General features: G+C 45.5%; 1 protein-coding gene across 1 annotated transcript in view; it reads right to left on the bottom strand.

The window, feature by feature from the left end:
• PPP1R1C (protein phosphatase 1 regulatory inhibitor subunit 1C) overlaps positions 1-12,106 on the bottom strand; it is a 50,133-nt gene that overhangs the window by 26,317 nt on the left and 11,710 nt on the right. The gene's annotated exons all lie outside the window — the stretch shown is intronic.

The raw sequence follows: 12,106 nt of genomic DNA, 5'->3' as shown, positions 1-12,106 counted from the left end.
CAACTCCGAGATAAGGGAACAAACTTTCCCTTACTTTGAGGAGGCCTCTGTGAGTGCCCCCCAACTGCAGGATGCAGCACATGCCCCATTGGCATCGCTATGCCAGTGCTGGAAAGTTGGTTAGGATTTGGGCCTTAGATACATAGAGAGATCTCTGCAGCAAAAGTGAAACTATTTTCTCTACTTCATTCAGTTGACCAGTTTCATCCTGGGGTCTCCTGGGTTTGGCTCTTAAAGAGGTAGTACACAATAGAAACAAGCAATATACATGCACACACAAACACACAAGTGCTTATAATGCAGAGCTGTCAAATATGTGGTCTAGGGGCTTTATCAGGTCCTTTTAGGCCCTAGAGCAGTGGTATTCAAACTGGGGCGTCGTGACTCCCCAGCCTGTGGGTCCTGGCCTCTGCCCCCTTAAGGGGTGGGGGCAGCCAGGAGATGAGGGAAGGCAGTGGCGCAATCCGCAGGATCGCACCACTCAGGGGGGCTGCAAGGGCTTGGGTGCACTTGCCCAAGCCTCCCAGGGGTGCAGGGAGCCCTATGCAAACTTCAGCAGGGCTCTCCAGATCAGGAAAAGTGAAAGCGGAGCGATCACACCCTGCTCCGCAAAACCAGAAGCGGAGCACGATCGCTCCACTTTCCCTTCTGATGGGGCTGCAGGGACTGGGGTGCACTCACTAGTCCCTGCAGCAGCCATCCTTGTGTGCGGGGAGCCCTGCGTGAGTGCCCAGGGAAAGGGAGAGTGGGGCGATCGCACTCCGCTTCTGCTTTTGCAAAGGCAGAGCGGATCACCCCACTCTCCCTTTCCCTGACCTGGGGAGCCCTGCAGGCGCTCACGCAGGGCTTCCTCGCACCCCAGGACGGCTGCTGCATCCCAGTCCCTGCAGCCCTGTGAGCGACACAATCCTGGGGATCGTGTCACTGCCTTCCCCCTGCCCCTGCTGCCTCCCCCCCGCCCCCGCAAAGACTTATTGCGGGTTTCAAACTCCTGGAGAGTTTGAAAACCACAGCCCTAGAGTATACCGTGCAGCCTGTGATACTCTAAACTCATTACACTCATACATATGGTTGAACCATGATTGGAGGACTGGGGGGGTAATACCTTTAGGAGGGATAATGCTTGCTATTGCCATCTTAACATTAGTGTGCCTTTTAAATGAGATATAGGTCTCACTGCAGTTGTAAACTTATGAACCATACTTTTTCAGACTACAGGTGGGACTCATCACACAGCTGAACAACTTAAACACGCACGAGCACCAAGACCCATCCATCCAGAAGCATTCCCAGCACAGCACTAGGTTTGCAGGTACCTCAATACATTGTGCAAGCGGCCCCTTCCCTCACCTTTGAAGACATTCCAGGCAGCAAGAGCAAAGCAGAGAAGGTGCCTCCACTTTGCTCTCAACACCCAGAATGGTGCCAAAGGTGAGAGGGTGCTTACATGGCGTGTAGAGGCACCTTCAAAACTTAGTGCTGTGCTCCCCCTCTGGGAACGCTACAGTACCCCCCCCCCACACACACACACATACAGAGTCCTGCACATAGAAAATTAGCTAAACTTACTCTAGTTCTTATTCTGCCCATATCCTAAACATTTCTAATCTGTCTAGCCAGTATTTCTATGCAGCTTGCAAACAACACTGGAGATAAAGGGCAGCTTTGTCTAATTCCTGGTATTGATTGAAAAAGTTACATATTAACAGTCTCACCTTATATTCAGATTCTAAACCACATACAAATTGATTTCCTAATCCAGATCATGGAAGCCTTAAATAAAAATGTTAATTTGAAGACCTTTTCAACATCGAATGCTTCCCCCCCCTCCAAAAAATAGTGCAGTATTTCCCATCTTAGATACACCTGTTAAGTCAAGAGCTACTACTGCACTGTACTAGATAGCTTCCTTACTGAAATATAACTAGACTGCTCGTTATTACGCTTAGGAATAAGCTTGTTAGATCTGGCAGTCATAATTCTTGGGCAAATTTAAACATCTTGTTTTAATAGGGAAACCAGGCATGGCAAGACTGGCCACAAGCAAAGTCTTTATTGGGTGTTCAGATAGATAGATATTTATTGTTACAGTCAAAGATCAGCAAAAACCAACATGCCCTACAAACTTTCAACCCAGGGAAGTAAACTGTTGCAAACCAAAAAATAATCAATGGTACTACACCTTGCTTCTGCCATAAAAGTAAATTCTCCAGGATAGTCTCCTATCATGGCCTCATTTAAGATATGGAGGTTGAGATTTTGAGCCATAGCAAGCAATTGAGTACCAGCAAAAATTTTCTTGTTATCTTTTGAAAGACGTGGAAGATATAAATAAGTGTGTTCATCACCATGGATTGCAATTTGACCCTTGGCCATCCTATTAAAGGGACGGCCATTTGCACCAGTGCGGGCATTAAAATCCCCCCCCCCCCAAAGAACCATATCAACTGAATTATCAGAGATTAGATCTTCAATATATCTTTCCAAGTCAGCCCAGGACTTATTAATGTGAATTCTTGCTTGTTGTGGGGTAAGATAGGTGTTCAGATAAAAATTTCCATGGCTTTCATTCATGATTTTGGAATAATATAGTTGTTAAAAACCCTAATGAGGCAGAGAATACATTTACTATCAAGTCCTTGACAGTACCCTACTGGCTGAGCACATAAGCCAAGCAACACAGTACATTGTTCTCTAAATTCTTAATAGTGTTTTAAATACTTATGCTAAAATATTTATATTCAGTGAATGATTATGCTGCTCTGATATACTTGGTGCCTTACAGCTGATAGTAACCTTATAATATCGACCTCTGTCTCATTTGGTTCTTCTGAAGTTGCACAAATTTGAAGAAGGGTAAAGCTAGATGTGCTTCAAATTGACGTTCAACAGAATTTTTCTCATCAAAAATATCACTACAGAGGAGGCAGTGATTGGGGAAAAACCATTAGAGACCCATCACCTTACCCCATTTGGGTTTTCACCACATTTCACTGTCCCAAATGGTGATACTTATCAATAACACTAAACCTCCTGCCCCATCAAGGCACATCATGCAGTTAGAAGCCCTGCAGTTCAAAAATTGCATTATATCATGCTCATCTAAACACCCTTGATGAGGGTAGTAATGGATTTTATTTTATTTTTGGCCTCTTTGTTACACAGCCAAACATTTACTCATTTTATCAGAACACTCAAATATCTTGCCTTGGGGAAAACAAATTATATTCTTTCTACCTTCATCTGATCAGTATGATCAGTCCTTCTCCAAAACTGAAATGTATCTTTAAAGGCCTTCTCAGCTGATTTCTCCATGGTCTTTAGCTCAAGTTCTTTGCCATAGATACTTGTGATCTAAGAGTTAAGGTGAGGGCAGGTTTTCAGCCATAAATCATGGAATGTTCCATGACCCTTGGATAAGTCAGGGAGCACATTTAGGGAATGGTGCTTGTGAGAAGGAGCTGCAGCTTGCCTGGAGCCTGATTGAAAGCGGGGAAAGAATCTGAGTCATGCCATTGTTTCTGAAGACATTAACAAAGTACTTATATAGTACTGTGTGCCACCCCCCCCCCAAGCAACAGATTTGAACATTGCATTGAATTGCTAACAGAAAGAAAGAAAGAAAGAAAGAAAGAAAGAAAGAAAGAAAGAAAGAAAGAAAGAAAGAAAATCCAGGTTTGAGACTGCAGAAAAAGTGCAGTTTTAAAAATCATCCAAAACAAACGCAGCACCAATATAAAGCAACATGAACATAAGCACAGCCCCACTGGATCAGGCCATAGGCCCATCTAGTCCAGCTTCCTGTATCTCACAGCAGCTCATCAAATGCCCCAGGGAGCACACCAGATAACAAGAGACCTGCATCCTGGTGCCCTCCCTGAGGGCACTGCTGACCTCAGCACAACATCCTGCTTCAACTGCTGCCAAACAACTTTCTGTACTGTTCACTGTCATTTTAAGAGGCATTCTTGGGTTTGGAGTCAACGACCTGCTCAGAAGACTCTACAACAAAACTCCAACAAATGTAAACAAAGTTGCCTGTTTGTAAGTTGTCTGCAATCACTCAAAATGTTCTTCAGATGCTTCACAGACCCTCTGCAGGTATTATTAAAGCTCCTCCAGACTTCTCTTGGACAGCCTGAGTTCTGAGTGACCCACAGATAAGATGAGGTGTCAATCTATGCTTGATTTTTTTTGGCAGAAATTTCTTGCCTTATAAGCAAGTATCTACGGTGTGTGACAAGTTCTAGTGTCTCTTCTCATCTATTTTTATCTGCTTCAAAACAATGAAAGGCATTTCTGAAAGAAGTGGTGGAATCCCCTAACAATACTGCAATTAAGTCTTCAGTGTTATCCAACCTACAGCATTTTTAATCCTTTCTTTAACTATGTTATGAGCCAGAAGTAGGTTTTGAGAGTGGCTATATTTGAGTGAGTTTTGCTATTTCTCTCCTTGCACACATTCTCGAATTGGTCAAGACTTGGTTTTTTAGGAATACCTAAAAAACTCATTTGGGTGCATTTTGTTTGAACTGTGATGTTACTTTTCTATTGTGAGTTCTGTTTTTGCTTGTGTGTTTCATTTTATTTTGCTATTTATTTGTTGGCTTTTTACATTTTGTCATCGTAAACTGCCTTGAGCCTCTGGCAGAGTATAAATATTTTAATATGTACATATGTGGTAGGTCAGTTGTTTCTAATCTTGTCTCTTGAAGAATTTATAACTATTAAAACCTCCCGCAATTGCAATGTTTACAATGTTGTTTCAAGATACATAATATCATTTTTCCTGAGGCATTTTCTTTTAGGAAATGGCACTTTTTTCAGAAGGTCTGTTGTGGATATCGGTCACTGCTGGGTGGCTTTTTAATCTTTTTTTTATTTTGGTCCTCTTGTGGACAAAAGTAAACTGAAATTATTCAGTTTTTCATGAATGTTTTATACAATGTACACCTCCTTTTGGAATGTACGCTTTTTGGACAGTTTTTTTTTAAACATTCATTGTGAAAATGTCAGTGTATTTAATTCGATTTCCTCTCATTCCCACTGGCCTAAGTTGCCCCCAATGATGTTATAACATAACCACACCTGATTGGCTACACAGAATTGTGACCAGAGAAGGGCGAGTCAAGCATGACTTGACTCGAGTCAAATCATGAGTCTCTGCCCCCTACAACTTGAGTCAAAAAATGAGTTCTAACGGGTGGACTTTCCGAGTCACCAAGAACATTTTGGTGACTCCGAAAGACTCAAGTCACAAGTCTTTCCCTTTAAAAATCCAGCCACGGCTCCGCAAAAGAAGAAGAATCAGCAGCAGCAGCAGCAGCTGCCAGGCTATGTGTGTGTGTTGGAGTTCTCTTTAACCACTCCCCTGATGTTCCCACCCCATCTGTAAACAAGGCGGGAAAGGGTGGGCTGCTCTCTGCATGAGAGCAGGGATCAAAGTGGCAAGAGGGAGGAGAGTCACATGCAGCAGCTGGGAGGCTTACCAGTATGACCCATTTGTACTGGTCATTCAATTAGGCTTCCTCCTCCCAAGTAACAACAGAGCCAAAGGAGCCATGTGGTTGGCAAGTGTGATCACAACAAACCACCTACCAGGATTCCCTGCTTCCTCCCCCTTCCTGGGCTTCTCCAGCCAATTCTAAGGTAAGAACTCCCCTGGGTTCCTCCTTCTGCCCTATTTCATCCAAAGAAAAAAATCAGACTGCCCATCGTTTGTCCAATGACCATCGGTTCCTTCAGTTATGGAAAAGAGATGCCTCCCCCTGCCTCCTGCTAAACGCAAAAGCAAAACATTAACCCTTCCCTGCCTCCTGGCTGGAACTTTCCTGCTACTCGCCTAGTCTGAATTAAGGTCTTTCATGTGCTGCAAAAAATAAGCAGACACACCCACATACAGAGAGACTCAAGCCTGCATGTGGGGGGACCAAGTGCTGAGTCAGTGGCCTCAGACTCGAGTTGGTGCCCAAGTCACTGACACAGGTGACTCGTGTCTGCATGAGTGGGCAAAAATCACATATTTTTGCGACTCAGACTCAAGTCACCTGACCCGAGTTCCCTTCCCTGGTTGTGACATTACCACCTTCACTGTGTAATCCTTGGTGGTGGCATCACCTATGTAACCGATACAATTGGTGCTCTCAACTGCCCCATTTTTCTTTGGTAATGTCATTACAATGACAATTCCGACTGGGTATTTTACTTCATGATGTTAATTTACTGCACTGTCCTTGAAAAGTTGAGCTTACCCATGTGTGATTCATCTAGGAAGGAGAAAAAGCTGCCCAAATATAAAAATGTTATCATGGTAGCAGAACCTGGGGGAGGGGGGAAATATCATTGAACAAGATAAAGAAGTAAATGTGATTTATTTAAGGGCTTAATCCAGATCATCGAGGGATTGTGAGATTGCCAAAGAGAACATAACAGTCATGTTTAGCTACTCCTCCCACGATGACAATTATGGGGCAAGAGAAGCCTGTGTGCTTCTCTCATAACCCCGTCAAGTCTTCCACCTCCATTTTTGATCAGGGAGAGGAGAGGGCAGTCTGGAATGGACATGGAAGTTACACACAGGCCTACCATTCCCTATAACAACCTGACGTAGTTTCCATTCATATGTACTGAGGTAGGAGCAGGGTAAATAGGATTCTGTTATGTTGTATGGCAACAGTTCTCAAACTCTTAGGGAGTTTGAGCCCTGCTGTAAGTTCTTTCGGGAGGCAGCAATGCGATTGCCAGAATAATATCGCTATCGAGGGGCGCAGGGGCTTGCTTAGAGTTACCAGAGGCTGGAGCAGGCTCTTGGGGGTGCCAGCCTCCACAGGGGCCCCCAAAGTGTGCAGATACTCAAAATAATGATCGCGACCCACTTCCATTTTTGGTTGCAAAACTGGAAGTGGTTTGCAATTGTTATTTTGGCAGTTTGCACACTTTGGGGGGGGGGTCCTGTGGAGGCTAGCGCAGGGTTCTCCACATCCCCAGGAGCATGCTCCAGCCTCCAGTAAGTCTAAGCAAGCCCCTGCACTCCTCCACAGTGACACGATTCTGGCAGTCATGTTGCTGCCTCTCCCCCTCCCCACCCCTTAAGGGTGCAGCGGCCAGGGCTCTCTGGTTGGGGCGTCGCAATACCCCAGTTTGAAAACCACTGCTGTATGGTGAATCCACTCTGCATGGTGGATATCATGTAGCGGTATACTAAGGCAGTGGTTTTCACACTGGGATGTCACGACGCCCAAGCCTGAGAGCCCTGGGTAGTTCTCCCTTAAGGGGAAGGGCGGGGGAAGGCAGAGAAGTGATGCTCAGCATTGCGCCTCTGATTTGGGCGCAGGGGCGTGCTGCCACTCACCCCTGCTTGTAGCAGCCTCCTGGGGGTCGGGGGAACCTGGCTCCAGCCTCAGCAGGGCTCCCCACACAGCGGAGAGCCCCCCAGAAGACAATCGCGACCACTTCCAGTTTTGCGATCGTGAAACAGGAAGTGGTCGCGACAGTCTTCTGGAGGGCTCTGCGCTGGGTGAGGAGCCTTGCTGAGGCTGGCGCGTGCTCCCCCAACCCCTGGGAGGCTGCTGCAGGCAGGGGTGAGTGGCAGCGCGCTCCTGCGCCCAGATCAGAGGCCTTTCCCTCCAGCCCCACTGCCTGCAGCAAAGACTTAGTGGCTCTCAAACTCTTCCAGAGTACTCCCAGAGAGTACTGTCCCAGAGTACTAAGGGCTCAATCCCATACTCACCTCCTGATGGCACACGTCATCCTCCACTGGTGCTGATTGCAGTACAGCGGTCAGCACCTGTCACAAAAGGCATTCCAACAGCACGCCACTTAGTGCACTGCCAGGCAACCTGCATCATTTTCCATTCTCCTGCTCGCTGGAGGAGGTAAGATGCCAGGGGAGGCAGGAAAAAGTGGCGGTAGGGGGGCTGGGAGGGTGTGAAATGGGGCAGGGGGAGGGCAGAGGACTGGCAGATAGGAGAAGGATCAACAGCGCCGGTGCTACCGATATCTTAAAGCCCTCCTGGGCCTGAACTTGCAGTGCAGGTCAATGTGGACTGGCGCCTGTTGCAAATCTAAATAGACCCTTCCACGCCTTGAAGACTTACCTCTGGGTAAGGGAACAATTATTCTCTTACCTAGAAGTGACCTCCGCAACTGCTCCCCACCATAGGATGCAGCGGTCACCATTTTGGCACTGCTGCATTAACAGGTGGCCAAAAGGATGGAATTGGCCCTGAAGGTTCATCCACCAATATTTCTACTCCATAGAAGCATTATTTTCAAACTGAAAACCGAAACCATAGTCAGCACTGGGAGAGTGAACCCCAGTCGTCCTTACCAGTTCTATAATATTCTGTTTAGCCCGTTTGACAAGGTACTTTGACTGCAAAAAAAATTACAAAAATAATGGGAAATAAAGAAATACAAATAAAAATTAAGTCACATCCGGAGCTGCTGCCTCAGACGAACGCCCCACTCAACACAACCCTTGCTGTTAGTAGACATTGGAGGTCTCCATGAAGGAAGGCAGAAATTCTTCCGTTTCTGTGTGTGACAGACACACAACACATAAGAACATAAGAACATAAGAACAGCCCCACTGGATCAGGCCATAGGCCCATCTAGTCCAGCTTCCTGTATCTCACAGCGGCCCACCAAATGCCCCAGTGAGCACACCAGATAACAAGAGACCTCATCCTGGTGCCCTCCCCTACATCTGGCATTCTGACTTAACCCATTCCTAAAATCAGGAGGTTGCGCATACACATCATGGCTTGTACCCCATAATAGATTTTTCCTCCAGAAACTCGTCCAATCCCCTTTTAAAGGCGTCTAGGCTAGACACCAGCACCACATCCTGTGGCAAGGAGTTCCACAGACCGACCACGCGCTGAGTAAAGAAATATTTTCTTTTGTCTGTCCTAACCCGCCCAACACTCAATTTTAGTGGATGTCCCCTGGTTCTGGTATTATGTGAGAGTGTAAAGAGCATCTCCTTATCCACTCTGTCCATCCCCTGCATAATTTTGTATGTCTCAATCATGTCCCCCCTCAAGTGTCTCTTTTCTAGGCTGAAGAGGCCCAAACGCCGTAGCCTTTCCTCATAAGGAAGGTGCCCCAGCCCCGTAATCATCTTAGTCGCTCTCTTTTGCACCTTTTCCATTTCCACTATGTCTTTTTTGAGATGCGGCGACCAGAACTGGACACAATACTCCAGGTGTGGCCTTACCATCGATTTGTGCAACGGCATTATAATACTAACCGTTTTGTTCTCAATACCCTTCCCAATGATCCCAAGCATAGAATTGGCCTTCTTCACTGCCGCCGCACATTGGGTCGACACTTTCATCGACCTGTCCACCACCACCCCAAGATCTCTCTCCTGATCTGTCACAGACAGCTCAGAACCCATCAGCCTATATCTAAAGTTTTGATTTTTTGCCCCAATGTGCATGACTTTACACTTACTGACATTGAAGCGCATCTGCCATTTTGCTGCCCATTCTGCCAGTCTGGAGAGATCCTTCTGGAGCTCCTCACAATCACTTCTGGTCTTTACCACTCGGAAAAGTTTGGTGTCGTCTGCAAACTTAGCCACTTCACTGCTCAACCCTGTCTCCAGCTCATTTATGAAGAGGTTGAAAAGCACCGGTCCCAGGACAGATCCTTGGGGCACACCGCTTTTCACCTCTCTCCATTGTGAAAATTGCCCATTGACACCCACTCTCTGCTTCCTGGCCTCCAACCAGTTCTCAATCCACGAGAGGACCTGTCCTCTAATTCCCTGACACAACCTCAGTGAAATGCTCTCATCAGCTCGTCAGATCACATCCTCTCCTCCAATTGTCAAACGTCTCTGTTTCCCTTTTGTTTTTCCTTATCAAAGACAACTGTACCGCTGAGGTGCATGTAATTACATGAAATTACCAAGAAAAGTCTAGATAGGGCCTCCTGAACATTGGCAGGTGCCTCTGAAAACCTCTGCACTGTAAAAATGTCCTCATTAAAGAACAATATGCAGCTGCCATGCTAAGAGTAGCTGGAGGCTCTTTTTTATCATGACTCCAGTGCCGACAAGGGGCTAAGTACTTTCTAGTTTCACAGCGTTTTACATACTAATCAGCATCTAAATTATTGTTTGATTCTTTGGGGAATTGTAAGGACAGGACCAGAATAGGAAGTAGTATTCATAGTAAAAACACAACACTGTGATAAAATACGCAATATGCCAGTCCTTATTTTTTTTACCCATCCCCACACGCATTGTGTCTCACTGGGTGAGCCAAGGCCCAGATGCCAGGACCAGGCTGGGCTCTGCATACCAATGGAGGCCAGTGTTATCCAAGCATCATGCTTCAAATTCTCTCAACAATGGTGGATTTGTTTGGGGTTTGTTTTTAAAAAGAAAGGAACTACAGACAAAATGATAATGACTATTTTGTCATGTCTTGATTCTTTGACATAGTCATTTTTAAAAAATTTTTTTGAAGGCACTCAGAAAGCTTTTAATGCCAGGATGGTGTAGTGGTACAGGAGTTAGACAAAGCCCTGGAAGATCCAGGCTCAAATACCAGCTCAGTCATGAAAAGTCCTGGGTGACCTTGGGCCAATCACTCTGTCTCAGCCTCACCTACTTCACAGGTATTTTTGCCAACTGTGCGCACTGAAGTTGAATTTGTGCAAGTCACCCATACATAAGATGACGGGCTACTATATCTCCAACTGGGGCTGTGGAGGAAGGTTCAAATTGGGGCTATCAAGTAGTTGAGGCCTTTTGCTACAGCATAAAGTAACTTGAAGGCTGCATTCTTGCCCTGAAGATACTCACTGTGAAGAAATTTATTACAGTACATGGCAGTTAAGGAACGCTGATATTTTTTTTACAGCATTTGCAAAAATAAGGCAATGTGTGGATATGAGCAAGCTAATCACTCTCCTCTTGGCAGCATGTTGTATTTGTGTAGCTCCTGCTGTCTCTCTAAAGAAATATTGCTCTCTCTCTCTCTTGGAAGGGAGCAACCAGATGACAATAGAGACTGTCTAGGTGCTTATCAGTCCCTGGCACGAAGTAATAAAGCAGTGGGACTATTGTAATAGGAAACCAGCTATATTGAAAATGATGTGTAAATAATGTCCTGGAATGGAGGAAGATTGTTTCTATGGAGCTGCTTTGTGAGTGACGCAATCCGAAAAAGGAGACAAGGTTCAGTTATAAAACTATTGAGTGCATTTCCAGATAACTCCATTTACAAGCGCACTCTGACACACCCAGAGCCAGTCGAAAGCAATCTGTTGGCAAGAAACTACAATACCACAGACCACATGGTAGATTTATGTTAAGAGCCGCCTATATTTTCAGATGTGAATATCATCTGCCCTGAAACTGATGCTTTGGTCTGAAGAAGAGCATGGAGCTGGCTATAGTGATGTACTTCAAGCCCATTGTATGGAGATTGCCGAATAAACTTTAACAGAAAGAAACACAATGGTGAGAATCTTCTGTGCTGACAATTATGGAACGATCACATGTCCCTTTTGAAATATATGCTAGATCACACTCAAATTGCTAACAGCAATTAATTAATCAGAAAAACAAGGGATGATGTAATTTGACTAGGATATAAAATCCACATGTTTAGGCAATGTTAAGTTTCTCTTGTAAAGGCCATTTATTCCAAGCCCAAAGACAGACAGTAGTTTTCAAGAGATGAAGCTGGTAGGAGGCATCATTCCCTGTAGCATCCACATACATTGGTTTCTTTAAAACTTTAATACTGTACCACATTCTTTGCCATAAAAACAATGCCTAAGGCAGCATGCATGTTGCATGAAGCATAGTTGCCCTGCTCCACCCCCTTGCCCTCTTCCACCCCCTGCATGGGCTTACCTGCTCTGGCAAGTCTTCACAGGTCCATTGGCAAGAGCAGGAAGGCTCTGATTGGCGCTCTGTCAGAGTGCACTTTATGGCTGCTTTGCAGCAGCCAGCATTGCAGAACACACATTCCACTGGCAGTATTTAAGTATACCTGCCATCAAGAACTGTGATTTGTTCTGAGTGCCTATGGCACGTACACACAATACACAACGTATACTTGCGCGTGCACACATACTTTAT

Source organism: Tiliqua scincoides, chromosome 1 (assembly GCF_035046505.1).
Source record: "Tiliqua scincoides isolate rTilSci1 chromosome 1, rTilSci1.hap2, whole genome shotgun sequence".
NCBI classification, from domain to species: domain Eukaryota; kingdom Metazoa; phylum Chordata; class Lepidosauria; order Squamata; family Scincidae; genus Tiliqua; species Tiliqua scincoides.
Note: the sequence above shows the minus strand (reverse complement) of the source record. Positions and strands in the feature narration are given on the sequence as shown.